This window comes from Simochromis diagramma, unplaced genomic scaffold (assembly GCF_900408965.1).
Source record: "Simochromis diagramma unplaced genomic scaffold, fSimDia1.1 OVJJ01000753.1, whole genome shotgun sequence".
Classification (NCBI taxonomy): Eukaryota; Metazoa; Chordata; class Actinopteri; order Cichliformes; family Cichlidae; genus Simochromis; species Simochromis diagramma.
The window spans coordinates 14,435,410-14,441,310 of NW_024387523.1; the positions used below are offsets into that span (position 1 = coordinate 14,435,410).

The following is a 5,901-nucleotide window of genomic DNA, read 5'->3' on the forward strand; positions in this document are numbered from 1 at the left end:
CTGGAAATGGTGATGGTTTGCCATCAAAGCAAAAGATGTGACTTTTAAAACGTGTTGGTTTCAGCTAAAATTTCACTTTTACGATGACAGTTTTTGTTTTGCATCGCACTTTTCACAGTTTCACTACTACTCGGTGGTTAATTGGCAAGTGTTTGCAGACAAGTTGGGATGTTCCATGCAAAATATAGGCAACCAAACCAAACTTCACTAGAAAGGTTTTGGTGACAGCCAGGAACTTCCAGCAACCACTTAACAACTAGTTAGGAATAAACATTGTTCCTTGGCCACTTGAGGTTTCCAGGGATCGTCAACCACTCTCTAGACCTGTGTGACTGAAGCCAAAGAAACGGGAATGCAAGATTACAGTGTTGACCGTACTACTTTGTTTCTAATTAAACATCTAGTGGAAAAATGGCCAGGAAAATGTCTTGATCATAAAAGGATCAATCCCAGTCATTTTGTTAGCACTTGAATTTTCTTTATCCACGGAATATTGTCAAGTAGATGGTTTGGTATGCTCGAACTGCACTTTTTTAAATCATTGCCTGCTGGATGCCATTTTATCCTAATCTCTTGTCTATAAATTATAATTGAATATAGCTATTTCTGTGCATTCACAAGTGAACTTCTAAGCTCCTCTGGCAACCAGCAGGGTGCAGAAAAGCACACAGTAATCTGGCAGTTGTGGCATTGACAGGTGACACATCTGCATCCAGGTGGATATTCAGGGTTAGGCTGGATGACGTAGTAAATCAGATCTAGACTGAGGAGAGCCGTTACAGAACTTAACCAAGCCATTACCATTAAGCTGAACTATATGAATCCAATCATGCAAGACTTGTGGGTATTTTTATTTGTATTTTTCCAAGCATTTTTAGTCTTGTGAACAACTTGGCTTTTTATTTACTGACTTGGATAAAACTACCTCAGAGCAGTGTCGGGTGCTAGCTAATATTATCCCTAATTTATGAGTGACAACAAAATGAAGAAATTGTAGTGACCAAACCAATGAAAGCCAATATCACATCAAAGCACTGTCTGTTTTGGGGGGTTTTCACCCTTAATAAGTAATCCTGCATGGACTGGTTGGTTGCTTTAGTTGGTTACATTTTACCGGACCAAATTTTTTACTATCGGGAGTCTCATTGTTTTTAATGTGAGTCGATGAAGACAGCCAAGCACAATCTAGGACTCGTTCACGTGTAATGCTAACTATAAAAGATGTCTGGATCTTTTAAAAGGTGCCATCGTAATTGCTAATTCATGACATGTTGATAATCCAGCAAAACCTGTTGATTTTAAAAAGACGTTTGTAGTGGCGACGAAGGTTTGCGGAAAAGATGTATGCACAGCAATAAATTTCCTGAGCGTGGGCTGCAGATTGTTGGTGTTTTTTCTTTTTCTTTTTAAACCAGTCTGTCCACTGTGGGCAGGCTTTTAGTCGGCAAGACAAATGCCTGTGAGATCAGACAAACTTAGTCTCAATTTATGGAACCAGCTTCTTTTTCAGTTTTTGTTTTGCCAGCAAGTTTAGAAATATCAAGGCTTCTTAGTGAACAGAGCCACGCTGTTATCACATGCCTACATTTTTTTCAACCCAAACTGCAATAAAATCCAGGGTGGATTTCCCCATCTGGTACTCGCCACACTCAATGCCATTATTTTTTTTTTTTTTTTTTTTTTTTTTTTTCCCGTAGGAAGAAAGATGTAGTTTTGCATGTGACATTAACAAAGGGAAAATCCACATCTGAATACACTTCACACAAAGAAAAAGAATTGAAATTCGACGGAAGGCACACGCGAGGTCGTGTGTGGTTGTTGAGTACAGGTCGTAGCGATTTAGGACATCCAGCATGCGCTCCTGGTTCGATGCGTGCCTTTTGTCGGATCTCTCTCTCTCTCTCTCTCTCTCTCTCTCTCTCTCTCTCTCTCTCTCTCTCTCTCTCTCTCTCTCTCTCTCTCTCTCTCTCTCTCTCTCTCTCTCTCTCTCTCTCTCTCTCTCTCTCGGGTTTTGTGAGTCCTTTCAAAATAAAGTTTTGACTAAAATCTGTCATGCCGCATAAAAAGTAAAAAAGAAAAAAAAGTTTTAACTACCATGCAACCTCGTGTGTAGATGCTGCATAGAACGATCAGTATTTGTGTTTTGCACTTTCAAAGCGGTCTCAAGAAAAAGAAAAAAAAAAAAAAGGAGGCCCATCTGAGATTGGGCTGAAAATAAGAATAAAACTGACGAGGTATTTTATGCTATCAATGGGAATTATAAGGAATAATATGACTCGGAGGAGCTTTTCTAAAAACGTTGATATATCTATATATTCATGAAGTACCTCATAAGCCTGATATATGCTGCATTGACCTTTTGTTTTTGTTTTGTTTTGTTCTTTTAGTGTGCTTCATATTGTCCAGTAACATAATTTTCCCCTCTAGGGAGGTTTGAATGTCACTTCAGGCTGTGCCCACGCTGATAGCTCTTCTTGTAACATGTTACACCTTGTGGCCAAATAACGTGTCATTTATGCAAGTCATAATGTCAATCAGAATATTCCTCGTCTCATTTCTGCGTCCTTTTCTATTTTATTTTATTCTTCTTTTTTTTTTTTTTTGCATCTTCCCTGCATGTGCGTAGCCAAAAAGGAAAAAAAAGAGATTGGGTTCAGTTAACCAAGGGTTGACGTGCACCGAGCAGCTGTGGTAAAGCGCGACTGTTGACTCGGGCACTGACATGTAAGGGCTGTATCTGCTCACCCTGTCCTCCACCCCTCCATCCCATCCTGTGCACTTCCCTCCTCCACCCTGACACCCTTTGTCTTAAAATAGCCTTAGATCTACAAGTGAGGTTCCTATTTGGCCTTAAACAAATTATGCACTACAGTTTCACAGACTTGACAAAGAGCTCGATTCCAATTTAGACACGCTTTCTTTTAAGACTTCATGTTATCTACCTCCTGAGAATGTACAGTCTGTCCTGGAGTTGCAGTTGACTACAAAACTTTTTTGTTGTTGTTTTCTGACAGAAGATAATCATCTGCAGACTTACAAAATTGATACAAAATTAACTCAGAACTAATACCAGGACACTCCTTTTTTTTCTTTTCTTTCTTATAATTATAAGCCATGACAGAGAAGCAAAGTGACCAAAGTCTCTTGGCAGAGGTAGCCCTGCAAAGCCGCGTGAATTCAAACCTCCCTTTCCTCCTGTCATTTTGAGCTCACTTATATTTTGCATATATTTTAGTTTCTCTATCTCTTTTACTCCCTTATTTAAACCACAACATGCCAAAACTGAATTTGCTGTCATTCCTGTTCTGGTGAGGGTCTTTTGCTCATTTCATATGTTTCAAATCCACTGCTAAGCTCCTTGTTCTTGTTATTGTAAGCTTTGATTTCTCTTTTACGTTTTCTTTTTTTTCTTTTTGTAACAATTATGCTTACAGAACACAAGATATGCTGTAAACCCTGTTAGGACATAATGTGAATACGTATCACTTAATATAGTTCGCTCTTTGGCTTGACTGTAAATTGCATTAATTAATAAAAATGTTTGAAAAAGGTTTTCTGCTGCGTTGTCACTTGATGTTTTCATTCCTGGATTTTCATATCCTGTCCAGTTTTGCTGAACTGTTACCAGAGAGGAAGTAGAAGTTCACATCAGAGGGGAGAAGGCCTGATTCAGATACCTGTAGACTGAAACAAGATGACTACACTATCAACACTGTCTGTGAAGATGATTATGTGCCAGTAGAACAAGCAACACAACAAAAAATATCACATCAGCTGAGTCAGGATTGTTTTATTTACTTAATTTAATTAAAGTATCAAAGCACAATATGCATTAAAAGAAAGGACCACTCCAAATAATAAATAAAACCAATGAATGGAACATCTTTATTCATACTCTAAGAATAAATCCCTTTCCAGGTGGTTCTTGCATGAGGTCAACTGTGTGAATCTAAACTGGCTGCCTTGTTTTTTTTTGTTTGTTTGTTTGTTTGTTTTGTTGTTGTTGTTGTTGTTTAAGTGCACAATAAGTAGGGGGCCATGAATGTGTGGCCCTATCATGCTCCGTATCTGCATTGCTCTTCTGGCACTGACTCATTTTGAGTCTGGCTGCCTCTACTCGGCCTCCAACATCTATGGGCCAGATGGTGTAACAATTGGGGCCACATCTGGCCCACACAACACCTGCCCCTATCATATTTGAGTCCTAAGAAAACCAGTGGAAATGAACCCCAAATATCAACTTAAAACTCAAGGCAAGAAAAATGAAGATAACAGAATTTTTCACATAAATATTTTATGGTTTATATTAAAAAGATTGAATGTAAAGAATATACATTTTAAAGGGCCTTGAACTTCAACGATTGACCAGGAAGCAAAATGCTCCACATGTCCACTGAAGACGAGCAGCGCCCCCTGCAGTTTGTGTGAGTGGAAAAGCTTACAGCACCTGGTATTCCCAGGCGGTCTCCCATCCAAGTACTGACCAGGCCCGACCCTGCTTAGCTTCCGAGATCAGACGAGATCGGGCGTGTTCAGGGTGGTATGGCCGTAAGCGACACCCAAAACGACAAACACCCGTTTTATTACTGCTTCAGGAGCACTTCTCAGACTTTTGTCTTGCAGATCGTCTCCAAACAGTTTGTTTTGTTACTTAAATAAATGCGGTGATTTTAAGAGCCAACTGCACGCTATTCCGATCTAAGATCAGTGACGTGTTACTCTAAACAGCTTTCTATGCTGAAGTGAAAAGTTTACCGTAGGAATAAATGTTTCATCATTGGATGGAAAACGTGTTCAGAATCTTACTTGGTGAAAAAAGTGGTATTTGGCATGTATAAAAGGTCAGTTTGTGGGCACTTCTTTCGCTTACGGCCATACCACCCTGAACACGCCCGATCTCGTCTGATCTCGGAAGCTAAGCAGGGTCGGGCCTGGTCAGTACTTGGATGGGAGACCGCCTGGGAATACCAGGTGCTGTAAGCTTTTTCACTTACACAGAGGGGGCGCTGCTGCTCCTCTTCCTGTTTGTGTCAAACGACAAATTGCAGAAAACAAACCGTTTCTTAAAAACTTATAATAGCTTGTCATTTATTAAGTACAAATTTATAGGTCATAATTACTTTGCAGGGCATTTTTTCCTATTTTTTATACTTTCTAATAGTAACAGTAAATTAATGAAACTCCTCATTCCAAAAGATCCACTATACAGTAGCTAAGGCCAGAAATGTACATAGACTCATATCTGAGCCCAAACTGTGCCAACAACATATCCTCCACACCATTCCACCAACAGTCTGAACCGTTGAGACGCAGGATGGATTCATGCATTCGTGTTTTTTCTGGTCCTACTATCTGAATGTTGCAGAAGAAATGTTTCCAGTTGTCTGTTGTCCAATTTTGATGATCCTGTGAGAATTGTAACCCCAGTTTTCTGTTCTGAGCTGACATGAGTGGCACCTGGTGGTGTCTTCTGCTGCTGTAGCCCATCTGCTTCAAGTGTCAGCGTACTGCATTCAGAGATGCTCTTCTGCACACCTTCATTGGAATAAGTGGTTTTTTGAGTTACTGTTGCATTCCTATCAGCTAGGAGTCTGATCATTCTCTTCAGCAAATCAACGTGCCCATGTCTATGCACCTAAACGCACTGAGTTAATTGGCTGATTAGACATTTGCAATAAACATTTGAAGAAGAGGTGTACTTAATAAAGCATCCGCTGTGTATGAGGTTACTAACACAAATACGTTTGCATGTTGTTTTTAGACACAATGACTTTGCTTGAATGCAGTTGTTTTCAAAGTATTGAGGTCTGATATTTTGTTTTTGTGTGTCTGGATTTGACAGAAATGAATCTTACGAGGTATAAATGGAAATGTTGCACACATAATTTACCAAGAAACTAG

General features: G+C 39.5%; 2 non-coding genes across 2 annotated transcripts; one reads left to right on the forward strand and one right to left on the reverse strand.

Moving 5' to 3' along the window:
- Positions 1–4,435: 4,435 nt before the first annotated feature.
- On the reverse strand, positions 4,436–4,554 carry LOC120727306. Its single transcript, XR_005694490.1, has one exon. It is a non-coding gene; the product is annotated as a 5S ribosomal RNA (ribosomal RNA).
- Positions 4,555–4,864: 310 nt separating this feature from the next.
- On the forward strand, positions 4,865–4,983 carry LOC120727309. Its single transcript, XR_005694493.1, has one exon. It is a non-coding gene; the product is annotated as a 5S ribosomal RNA (ribosomal RNA).
- Positions 4,984–5,901: the final 918 nt, after the last annotated feature.